Raw genomic sequence first — 13,042 nt, forward strand, 5'->3', positions numbered from 1 at the left:
TGGGGCTGTGTCCCACTGGGGTACAGTGTGTGCATCTGAGAGCACTGAAAATCAGTGACAAATGTGATGGGGGTGGCTAAAAATGCTGCCTTTGGACAGGGATGTTGTGTGTTACAGGGCTTCACCAGAGGTGTGCAGCTCACAGCATCCCCTGGTCTCTGTGTCTGGGGGAAACTGTGCTCCTGGAGTGTTCAGCTGGAGAACTTTCACTTCTCTTAAAATGTGAGGGGTCTGTAAAGCAAGGAAGATTCAGCTCCCAGAAGCACTTGGTTGTGCTGGCCTCCAAGTCCTGAGTCCTCATCAGTTCGATTGTGTGAACGTGGTGCTTAATAAACACAGCCATGAAGCCTCCAGCTGAGTTTCCTCCACTGGAAAATCAGCAGCTCCTTTTCCTTTTATCTTTAAGCTCTAGCTGGATGAAGCTGAAAGTGGTATTTGGGGGAAAAAAATCCTCTGTTTATTCAGGCTTTTCTTACTTTAACAGACTTCCCTTTGTCCCAAGCACCTCTATTTCACACCCTTGCCTCCTGCAGTACCATCCTCTGGCCATAGACAGGCTTGTTTGGCCCTTCCCACTGTTTTAATTGTACACTTGGTGTCAGGCTGGAAAAGTCTCCAGCTAATCGTGTTTCAGCTCATCCCTACTTCCATTGTTCGTGGATAAAATAATACTTCCAAACCTCACCGCACTTCATAAATATCCCTGCCTGTGTGGAGAGCAGTAGGCACTTTCCAGAGCCCTGTTTGCAAGGCCATGGAGATTTTGAATATTTATTGGGAAGCTGGGCTGGATCTGTCCCTGCCCAAGTGCTGGCAGTGGCTGTTTGCTGTGGAGCAGGAGTCAGGGCAAGCTTGGGGCGAGCCTGAGACTTCCAGAAGAGTTTATGCATCCAAGTCCATTAGCTCTGGAGCAGAGGGATTTGTCCCTCACTGGGCTGGCAAGGAGGCAGGCAGTGAGGTGCACAGGGATGCTGGTGCTGTGAGTGGATGAGCAATTCCTCTGTGGATGCAACTCAGTGCGTAACAATGGCTCTGGGAAGAGGGTGCTGGAGGAAGAAACCCTTCATGTGCTTCAGGGAGTTTTTCCCTGCTTTCTACTGAGACTGGGTCTCCACGAAGGGCCTTGGGGGCAGCTTTGAGTTTGTCCTCCTGTGTGTGCCAACCCTGGATCTCCCTGATGGGCTCAGCCCAGCAGGCACAGACCAGCACTGGCACAGCTACTGCGGGAGCCACAGTGCTTCATGTGGGGTACCCAGAAAAAAGGAGCTCAAACCAAGCTGTCCTTGGCTCGTGTTTAGCTCTGGTTAAGCAAACAGGCTTTGCAAATTCTGTGGTCTGAACAAGCTTCCACTTGTATTTCCACATGCGGCATCGTCCCGAGCGGTAACATAAAGCAGATCCCACAGAGGCTTGTGTGTGGGAAGACCTCTGCCCAGGCAGGGACCAGCCACCCGTGTCCTCCTCCTGGCACTGTTGTCTGGGCACAAAGTGCCTGTGCAGCCTGGAGTGGAGAGACCTGGGGGCGAACGTGTGTGGCATGTTGCTTAACCATAAAAACCAATTCCCAGCCTGGGGGATGGCTTTTGCTGGGATTTTTTTCAGATGTCTGAGCCTGAAAATTTGTGTGTCTGCACACATGTTCTTCTCCCTCTAGTCCACTGTCAGCCCAAAAAGACAATTTCCTTTTCTCACAAGCTCTGCCTCTCTCCTGTGCCCAGGAAGGCATTGCTCTTCCAAACAGCACTGCAAAATGGGTGGCTTTGGTTTCCTGGTGTACCTGTGGGGGAACGAATATCCACCTGATGAGCACAGTTGTGTTGTCAGTCACAGCCCAAGAGCAGCCAAGCTGGAAGCAGTTGATGCTCTGAATTGGTTTTGGAGACCTCCCGCTCGCTGTGAGAAGGGACACGCGGGATTCGGCTGAGCACACAGGGCTCCATTTGGGATCCAGCAGCAGCAGTTATATATCAAGTTATTCCTGGCAATTGACCATATCCTAAACATATAGTTTCATTAAAGCTTCTTGCTGAAGCAGCTCTTGAGTCCCAGTAAAGGGAGGTAGGCTACCGAACCAGCTGCGGGTTTTTTGCGAGCTTGCTTACTGGAGTTTTGAACTCTCCTGCTCAGTTTGCCAACTGCTGTTCTTTCTGATGCTACCCAGTTGTTTTGCATGGCCTTGAAGTGGTTTCCCAGCTATTTGAACTCCCTAAATGACAATGCTTCATTATTGTCTAATGGAGAAGTGGATTCTTCTGTTTATATGTAAAGGTTCCCCTCCTTCCCCCCTACCTCCCTCAACATATGCAAAGACACTGCAGAAACTGGAACCAGATAAAAAGAAGAAAACAAGCTTTTAAAGCAAGTTCTGAAGTGTAAAGATGTGAAGGCCACTTAGAAATCATTGCCTTGTGCTTTCTCCCACATTGTGATTCATTTGGTCCAATCCATCATTGATTCAACATGCTCATGGGCCAGAGCCTTCAAAGGCAACTGTGCATCTGCTTTAGCCATTCATCAAGGAGGAGCACAAAGGAGAAGGGCAAAGGAAAATGTATTGCCAGCTCCCTTTGGTGCTGTTTAATGGGTGTGAAAGGAGGACAGTGGAGAAGCTGGGTTAATGAAAGCCAGGGTGACCGAGGAAGTGCCCCTAGGATATATATTTTTCAGCCTAGGTGTGGACCTAGGCTAAATTTGATTCTGCAGAGAAACTTCAAACACTAAGCAAGAGAGCCAAAATGAGGTCGACGCACAAAAGAATAATCCAGTGCAGGTGGATGCTCTTCCCCAGATGTGGCCACCAGTCTCATGTGGCCACCAAGTGGAGAGCGGCTGTGGACCATGCGGCTCTGTTGCCTTTCACTTCTCCAAGAAAGAGCAAAGTATTTTCAGATGATGCCCTGCTGCTCCAGAGAGCTCCCATAGCCTGATCCCTCGAGATCTGAGGCTCCTCATTCTGCTGCAGTTCTGCCTGCAGGTGGCTTATCTTGCATGTTTGCTGCAAGGTGGGTCCCTGCAGCACAGCCCTGGTCACTGGACCACGCCCAGGTGTGTGCACGACCTGAGGGATACCTGAGCTCCCTGACTCCCTGCTAACACAGGCATCTGCTCTGTGCTCCGTTCTCTGGGGGACAGGTACCACTGAGTCACCTCCCAAGCAGCAGCACCTCCTCTGAGCAACCCAACTTGGTGGCAAACCCAAAAAAATTATGATGGGCTCCAGGGGAAAGTATCTTCTCTTAACATGACCTGGACAATATTTCCTTGAGGTTGCTGGGCTTGTTGCTCATGTCATCTGTGACCCTGCTGAGTTGTCTAGTGATTAAATTAGGGTTGGTTTACCTCATGTGTTTCTATTTATTTTCTTGCCTTCTCACATTGTTTCTCCTGGCCCTCCTCCACCGCCCTGTTGTCCTCCCACATTCTCTGTCCCTCCTTCTCGTGCACCCTTCCCCTTGTGGAATAGAAGAGAAGGAAAGAGATGGCTAGTTTTTAGGAGCAGGTTTGACGCCTGTTTGTTCACTGTAAAAACCAGAACATGTTGGAGGTAAAATACTCATAATTCTCAGCTTGTAGGAAAAAAACAAAAGGAAAAATATGACTATAACCTGTGAAAGGATCACACCATCTGCCTGTACAGCCCCATGACTCTCCATACACATGTGCTCAAATGATGCCAGTGGACAACAGAGAAGAGACTTGGTGTTCACCTTTCCTCCTGTCCAAGCAGAGCCATAACTGTGCAGGTGGGAGGTGTGTGAGAGGCCCTTGGTGTTCCTGATGCTGAATCCAGAGTGCCACCAGCTGCTCAAGGAGGGTGAATTCACAGATGACCTGAGCTGTTCTTGTGTAACATCTTTCTCAAAGCGTGTTAGGTGTTGAGATGTGACTGTGCTCTCCTTGGCAAGGACAGCAGTTAATATTAACAGGGTATCAGATTTTTTTTTTCCTGGGCGTCCTTGAAGCTCATCCCAAATTCCTGGGCCAGCAAACCCCTTGTTACCAGAGAGGGATTATTTGTCCTTTTTTACTGTGAGTTTGTCTTGGTGGAGGAAGGTTGTTACGAGTTGCACAGAGGAAAAAGGACATTTTGTACAATACCCTTGGGAAGGCTCTTGGGCAACTTATTGGCTGCTATGGAGCAGCAAGTGATAGAACATGTCTGATGTTACTTATCTCACTTTTGGGGGAGGTTAAGGCCTCCTGTGTTCTCACCTGATATTATTTATCACTGATATTAAGCTCTTTTCAATCAAAGATACTTTGCCTGAAGTTCTGTGAAGATTCTTCCAAGCAGTTGAGCAACAATTTGTTCTCGGAATAAGCCAATTTGCAGCTGGGGCCTGAAATCCTTTGAAGAAGATGAGTTTATACTTGCAGGCATTCTGCTTTGTGCTTATCTTGATTTGGCCTTGCAGATCTCTAGTCCAGATTTATAGCTGAGCACAGTCTTCAGCTTCAGCACAGGGAGGGAAAGCACTGTGCTTCCCAGCAACATGTGGATGGGTGAGCTCTTGTCCAAAAAGCCTTCTCCTGTGGGTTAAATAGAGCTTCTGGACTTGGACTTGGGTAATGCATAGTCCAGTCTGTGCTCCTTTCTCTCCTTTCCATACTGCAGGATATAGATGGAAGCTGCTATGAATTATTAATCTTTGTGCTTCTGTTCTGTAAAATGAGAGAGTTTGACTTTGAAACCTCTGTTGGAAAAGTTTGGAAACTCTGGACAAAAATACTGTAGGAGTTCTGTGAAGTTGTTGCTGTTTTTTTTTTTTTTTCTTCATTTTAGTGCATCTATCAGAGAAACCCTGCTATATCTATATTTTTGTGGTCCATTTTCCAGTACAACTGCATAGACCTCCTTTTTTTTAGTCTATATGCAGCAGGTTGGGATTTGCTTTTCCTGGCTGTCTCCCCTTCAGCCTCCCTTATTAATTCCCTTGCTTTAGCTTTTTTTCTCTTGAATTCCCTTGAGTTCAGACCATTTTTGAGCTTTAAAACTAAGAACCAGGACATCTCTGCTAATTTGCTCGCAGCTCAAATCAAACACAGCCACTCTTCTCCACAAGTTCATCATTGTTACAGAAATACTGTAAATCATTCTTGTGAGTTTTCAGTTTGCTAATGAAGAAAGCAAGACAATGCCTGCTGCTAAATGAGTGTACTCATGTTAAAAGGCTCTTGATGGGAATCCGGGGCAGTGAAGTCACATAGCCCCAGTCTGGGTGCGGTCAGAATTGTGAGCACACATCGGGTTTAGATAAAACAGAGTTCTAGCACCAGTGAGCTTTTATTGAAAGTTAGTAGCAGGGATGTTGACCTTATGTTTGGCAAAAGTAGACTACCCAAAACATGTATGCAGGGCAGATGGGGAATGCGATTTAATTAAAAAAGAAAATATTATGATATTCTGAGAACAAAGTGGTAAAATCTTCTGGCTGCGCAGGAATTTCTTTTGAGAAATGGAAGGCTCTGAAAGGCGGGGAGAGGATGGGATCTGGAAGGTCCTTCCACCGTGGGGAGGAAGAAGGACGATCCCAGGGTATCTGGCTGGCAGCAGGGTTATCACTGACTCCTTGGAGCAGGCATGGCTGGAGAGCTTCCAGGCACATTTTTCCATAGGAGGGTGCCAGCTTGCTGGAGCCCAGGCATTTCACAGAAGAGGGTTTGATTGCAGTGTGATAGTGGCAATGGCTCCCTGCCCTGCTGGCACCCACCAGCCCCATCTGTGCTGCCCACCTGTGCCTGCCCCTGGGGCTCTCCCCGAGCCCTCGGGTGCTGTGCCAGGAGCTTTGCAGCGACTAAACCTAAGGCACCAGGTGATGTAATGGGGAGGAGGGAGCTGAGCTCAGCAGACACCAAAGGCCTTCACCCATCCGTGTTCCCATGCATCTGGATTTCCCTCTATCCCTCAGGGACTTTTAATGAAGACGCAGAGCCTGGGACTGCTGGCTCCCAGATCCTCTGTTCGTCGTGAGGAGTGAAGCCCTTTGAAGTGCTGCTGCAGCAAGGCAGGTTTTTGGGACCAGGGAAGCCCCATGGGAGGACAGCTGTGCAGTCCTCTCCCGGTGGGAACGATGTGACCCCGGATTCCTGCGGGGTGGGATAGGGCAACAGAAACCTCCACTTGTTCCCCCGAGGTCTTGCAGCCACGCTCTGCTCACTGTCCGTCCCCTCCTGCTGGCCTTCACCCCGTCCAGGGACAAGGCTGCAGCTGCTCCCTGGCCCCACACGAGCAGGGGGGCAGAAAATGGGTCTGTGTGGGGCAGCTGCAGCCCACGGCAGGCACAGAAACCAAGTGGGGCTTCCCAGAGGCAGGGAATGCAGCCGCTGTGGATCCTCACGACCATGATTGATGCCTCTCTGGGGACTGGAGAAGATTGCAGAGTGGGCAGGAGCTCAGGAAAGCAGGCAATTTTAGGGGCTTTTGTGTGGATTGAAGAGCCCCCCGACAGACACCTGCTTCTGTAAATATATGCCAAAGGCAGCAGTTGGGTGCAAGACGTGGGAAAGGATCTGTGGGGTTGGTTGGTCTGAAGGCTGCTGTTGTCAGTGGGGTCCCTGAGCCAGAGGGAGCTGGCAAGGGCACAGTTCTGGGTGCAGGTACAAGGGTGGCCTCGTTGCCTGGCAGAGAGGGTCTCTGGTGGGTGATGGAGACGTGCCTCAGCTCAAGGAGGACGTCCCTTTCCATGGGGCTGCTCAGGTACAGCCATCAGCCCTGCTCAGAGCATCGACCTCCAAGCAGCAGAGTGGCTTCTGCCACAGGCTCAGCCCTTCAGGGAAAGATCCCCCAACTTCTGGAGACCTCCACCTCTTGAATGACCTCTGAGACCTGCAGACAGAGCAGTACAGCCCAAAACCCTGCTCCTCCAATCAACCATCCAGCCCCATGCCTGTGCAAACCCTGCAAGCTGCCTGCACTGGCTCTGGGGGCCTGTGGGGACCAGGGCAAGCAGATCTGGCTGCAGCTTCCAGGCCTTCATTTGTAAATAAGCACCTAGCTGCTATGGTAATGCTTATTTAATTTAGGCTAAGCATTTCTACAGCTGTTCTGGGGGGAACATGCTGCTTTATGCTCAATGTTAATTCTTGGCTGCTCACAGCTGCAGAAGTGTATTGGCCAGGCATGGCCCTAAGGACAGGTTCTGCTCCTGGTATGGCACAGTCGTGTGGGCTGTCCCTGCTTTGGGCTTCATGGGAGGTGCCAATTGCTCCCCAAGACCATTGCACACAGCTGACACCAGACAGCGACCAGTACTGATCTGTGCTAGCAAAGCAGGCTGCAGATTGTAGGTTACCTAAGGCATTTTAAAAGAAAAAGGATGCTGGTATGTTTCTCAGATATAGCTGTTGTTTTTCCTGCCCTCTGCCCAGGCACACTGTGTCAGAATGCCTGCTGGGGTTTCCTGCCTCAATTATACAGGATGGAATCTCCCCTTGCTCCTCATCCAGCTTTTGAATGACCAGGGTGGGTCAAGGTGCAGAAGTCAAGGGGACAGACACGGAGCATGCGGCACAGGCACCTGTGTGACCCCAGGGGTTACAAGCAGTTGGTGGAGGCAGGAGGGTGTCAGGGAACTGCTGGGGGTGGTCCTTGCTTTGGAGCAACCATCAGAGCAGAGCTGCTTCAAAGCTGGTCACGGGAGCCCTGTGCAGCCCTGTGCCAATTCCTCTTCCAACCATCCCCAAAGAGCCCACAGAACCCCCTGCTCCACTCTGCAGCACACCCACACTGGTTCCTCTGCAGCTGAAACCTCTCCCAGCCGCGGGATCCACGGACTCCAAGGCTGAAAGGCTGCCAACCCATGCTGCTGCAGCAGGTGGGCCCTGCTGGCGAGGAGGAGCTGCAGCGAGTGCTCACAGCTCCCAGTGCTGGCTCCATTGTGCTGTGAGCAGCTGGGAAGATGCTGCTGTTGGCCAAGTGTGATAAAAGTCTCCCCCCAGCCTCCCCTGGGCTGGGCTGGGTTGGAAAGCCTGGCTTAGTTTGCACTCGGGATGAAGGCACTCTGCAAAAAGCACTTTTTAAGACATGATGGGCTGAAGTCAACTCTCTGCTGAGGATTTTGGGGAGCAGCAGGGTGCTCTGCAGCTGGCAACCTAGCCACGGGCTCAGGATTGCCATGGGCCCAGTGTGGCCTCAGGGGGCACAAACCTTTGTGCAGGTGAGATGGCACTGGGCACAAGTGTGCTATGGACCCCAGAGGGTGGTGGGTCCTACCATGCTGTGGATTCCATCACCCAAGGTGACCCTGGGTCCAAGCCTGCCATGAACCATGGTGGTTCCAGGTTCCAAGCTGGCCAGGGCCCCAGCCATTCTGCAGACCCAGCATCAACTCAGGCGGTGAGCAAAGCTTTGCAGAGCTCCTGGGTCCATGCTAGGACACACCATCATCTCCATCCATGGCTTGTTTGGACCCGGTGTCATCTCAAGGGGTGCAAAGCTTGCAGAACAGACTTTGCACCCCCTGAGACGATGCTGGGTCCATGGCATGCTAAAATAAGCCCACTCTGACAGGAGCCCGGGCGTGAATTGTCTCGCAATCTGTTTATGGCTGGGGTTTGTGTCAGAATTTAAACACTGCAGCGAGGAGTAAACGCAGCGAGCCCCACGCGGGCTTTGTTATGACATTTTGTTGCAGGCAGGAGGCAAGCTCCAGCTCCAATAACAAACACCCAGTGTTATGACACTTTTACCTTTCCAACTATTTATGCAAGCACAAATATTTTATTTTAAGGTTTTGAGACACACCGTTAACATAAAGCAGTCTCATTCCTTTCAGGACGGCCTGGTTCTCACTTGGGGAGCTGTTGTTTAATGAAAAGGTTAATTGTGTTTTATGGGGCTGCCTACTAGTCTCTGGCTTGGGAGGAGGCGAGGTGCGGCTGCTGGTGCTCGTGCCAAGTTATGGGCTGTGAATACAGGCAGTTTCTGGGAAGAAAGCAAAACGCATGACAAGAAGTGGCTCAGAAACCACTTGGTTTTGTGGTGCAAATCTGTTTAGGTGCTACAGAATTAATTTCAAGTGAAATTATTTCCAACGAGGCTACCCCATGACAACAGCTGTGGGTTTTCCAACGAGGCTACCCCATGACAACAGTGGAGGATGAGAAGGGAGTTCCAAAGAACAAGGACTATTTTCTGCTCAGCTGCAAACACACTCAGCCTTTGCCTTCCATAGCTGCACCATGCTAAATCCTACAAGTATTTTCTTCTCCTGAAGTTGAATTAATTAACTTGAAATTTCTTAACAGCCTGTAATGAGTGCAGAGAGCAGAAGGAACTGAAAGTTTAATCTTGACTTGTCAGCAAATTCCTCCTCCAGCAGCTGTAGGAGCAGCAGCCATGCACTTGCATAATGCCCCGGTGTGGCCACTGGGCTGTTTTGATTAAATGGATTCTGGGGGTTTAGGAAAACTACAAATTTTATAGCTCTGGTGTTCTCTGCAAAAGTGATGTAAAACATCGTAAAGCTGCCAAACCACCACTGTGGTGCAGGGATCCATGCTGGCCTCCTCTGCAGCAGGGACTGTCAGCCTCAGAACACTGCTAAGAAAACAATCCAGAGGGAATTGGCAGAATGGTGTGGGGGGAGCTTTGTGCACTGCGAACTTTTGTTCCCTCTTTCTGAACAATCAATGTCTTTCGATCCGTGCCACTTAGAAGCCACATCTGAGTTTGGCCTGGAGTTTGAATTGGACACTGCAGAACCAAGTGCTTCTCTGCAGCAGCATCACTCAGAGCAGTAATGGTAGCATACCTGAACTTCTCTTCTTCCATTTGAAGAGGTTTAACACCTGTCTGACCCCTTCTGCCTTCAGAGTGCCTTGCAGATGGATCCAGGGGAAGCTGACTTTCTAAACAGTGGTTCCAGAGTAACTGAAAGAAGGTGCTATTGGCCCAAAAACGCAGGCAGGGAGTCATCCCCTGCTCCTTATCCACCCCATGTTATGTTGCCACCTGACAATTGCCCCAAGCAGTTATACCCAGCTCTAGCTGCTCCTGAAGGGTGAACTTTCACCTGGGTGTCTCCATCAAGGTGGCAAAAGTATGCTGGGGTCCCCAAGGTCAGTCTGTGTCCCTTCAAACTAAATCAGCCGTCAGAGTTTGCCTTGTTGACCTGGTGCCTTGCAGAGGAAATAGGCTGGAATATGTAGTCTGGCTGTAGGGCTTTGTCAGCTCTCTCTGTTGCAAAGCCTCACAGGTTTGGGCTGGATGGAAGCCCTGGGAATGGTGCACCCCACACTGTGAGGGTCTGTCTCTGAGCTTCTGGGGAATGCTCCCTCTTTTGGAAAATTCTGATGTATTTTCCTATGGGTTGGAGAGATTAAATGCAGGTCAGGGTTTCTTAGGGAAAAACTGAATTCCTGAAATCAAATCAATTGCATTAAAATTCCAGTTACAATTGTAGCCACTCTTTCTTGAGAACAGTGACAGAGGTGTGACTGATGATTCTAGTGGGCAAGACCTGAGTATTTCAACATCCCAGGCCCTGAAGAAGAGTCAAACTCAGAGCAGGAGGGGAGAAAATTGAGTCCTGCTCACTGCTAAGAGGCAGCAGGGAGGATGGGTGGACACAGAAACAATGCTCTGGTCAGCACTGCCACCCAACTGTTCATTTGACTCTTTCCTTCTTTTGCTCTTTTATTTTATTCCTTCTTCTTGCCATCAGAGCAAATCGTGCTGCCAACACCGTTGGGACAAAATATTCAGTGATGGTAGGTCACTGGCATGGAACAGGGGGTGTTCTCTGCAGCCCAGCCATGGTCCCAGGTGAGCTCTTGGACCCAGCATCATCCCAGGTCTGTGGCCCACTTGGACCCAGCCCTGAGACAATGCTGGTCCAAGCCACACTTAGAGCCAGCATCACCTCAGATGACAACAGGACTTGTGTGAGGCAAAATTGTGCTCTGAATGAAACTGGTGGAAAAAATTTAGAATCCAAATACTGTTAAATGCTTCTAATGTGGAAATATAAGTTCTTTAAACCTGAAGGTTTAATTGATATTTGTTCTTAAAATAATTTTTTCTTCAAGTAATTTAAGCCATTTTACAGCAAAGGCAATTGAATAATTGCTAATGACTTTCAGCTGAATGTATTTAAAGTCAGGCCACAAATTTTAGCTGATTGAAAGACCAAGGGACATTCCTTTCTCTTGAAAAAGAATTGGATAACAATGACAATTAGAAGGTGGGATTCAAAGGAAAGTTGGAATTTGAGTAAGAGTCTTGGCAGACCAAGAGGGAAAGACCTGACCTGATGAAGAAAAGTTGTTGCCAAGTATCCTGTGGAGTGATTGAGGAGAGAAAAATAAAAAAAAAATCTGAGACTTTGCCATTAAATTTTTGAATTACCTTAATGTGCATTAGAGGGGAGAAATAAGAAGATTTTTTCAGCCTGGTGCAAGATACCCTGGGCTGTGGCTGCACCTTTCATCCATTCGCAGGCTGGAAAATGATCTGGATATGGGATGATGGGCACTTTGGCTGGAAGATCCCATGGGCACATTGTGGCATGCAGAGCAGTGCAGACTGGCAGGGCAGCACTGCCACAGGCTGTGCGTCTAGGGGTGGTCACAGGGTGAAGATTTAAAATAACCCCCAAGCTCAGGAGAAATACTCCTAAATATTTGCACGGGTGTTCTCAGAGCAAATAAACCTCACACTTTTGCAAAGAACAATATATTGATGCTGCAGACAAGCTGGAACTGCAGCCTCACGTTGCTGTTGGGGCAAGTCGTTGTTGTGTTTGCTTTCCTGCTGCTGGCTCAGGAATTTGCTGGCTTTGGGAGCTGGCAGGTGCCTGTCCTCACGTTGCTGCACGTGTGTCACCTGGCACTGAGCACTGCCACATCTGCTGCCTGCCCTTGCCCCTGCTGTGGGGGCTCATCCTGCTGCTGGGGAAGGCATTCCAACTTTGCAGCAGGCAGTTCCATGCACAGCAGCTCTAAAACTGTTCCACAGAATAATTCCAAGGTGTAACATGCCCAGCCTGGGGTCTGAGGGGTAATTCAGGATATTCACACCCGTATCAGCTGCAGTTGTCTCCTGAAACTAGTGGGGACTTCAGTTTCAGTGACATCTTGCAGTAGTGGCCCCCATGTCCCAGTGATGAAACTGGACAAATCTGTGCCTTTTGTTGTTTTCTGGACTGGTCTTGCTCTGGTAGTTCTGGAGTCATGGGAGGAGTAAGACAGGAATTCCTCATTAGCTTTCTTCAAATAATGGAAAGTGGATTCCTTTGTCTCCTCCCTTTTTGATTCCTTTTAAGGTAACTGGTTCTGGCTCTTCAGAGGGGAACTTACTTTTTACCTCAGTGTTTGTTCTCTTCTCTGAATCCTTCTTTGCCCTGTGCCCTCCAGGGATGGAGTGTCCTGTGGCAGAGTGGCCCACCCCTGTTTGTCTCTGCCTTGCTCTCCTGGATGGAGTTTCACTGGAGGATGTTCCCCATTCAGCTGAGCCCTTCCCTGCTCCTTCTGCTGCTGTAGGTCACTCTGTGCCCCGTGCAGGGCTGTGAGCACCTTCCAGCACTGCCTCTCTCAGCACTGAACTTCCATTGCTGTTGCTCTGTGTGCCTAAGGAGATAGTCCTGCCTCTGGACCGTGGCTATTCAGAAGGTTTTAAACATCCTGGCCCGCCCTCTGCTGTAACTTTGCTCTTTTCTTCTGCCAGCCACCACATGTGGCATCTGGAGGTGTGATCTATTAGCACAAACCTGCACTGAACTTTGTCAGCATCACCCAGGATATGCTGTGGGCAGTTTTTCTGTGACTTGCAGGCCTAGGACTCCTTTCTGGAAGTACAGTAGCGCTCATGAAGTGTTCTTGCAGCCCTCCATCGCAGTTCTCACGGGCTTTCCTTCTGCTTTATGGCTCCTGGCAGAAGATCCTTCCTCACTGGATCCCATTTGTTCAGTGTCCCAGCTGAGGCAACTTTTGTTCAGGTCTTCTTCCCTGCAGATTCCCTTCTGGATGCTCCTGTTCTCCATCAGACTTTGGCAGCCTTCATCCTGATGTCATTGGGGTGGCTCCTCATCTGAAGTCATGGCTA

This window comes from Anomalospiza imberbis, chromosome 11 (assembly GCF_031753505.1).
Source record: "Anomalospiza imberbis isolate Cuckoo-Finch-1a 21T00152 chromosome 11, ASM3175350v1, whole genome shotgun sequence".
Taxonomy (NCBI): Eukaryota; Metazoa; Chordata; class Aves; order Passeriformes; family Viduidae; genus Anomalospiza; species Anomalospiza imberbis.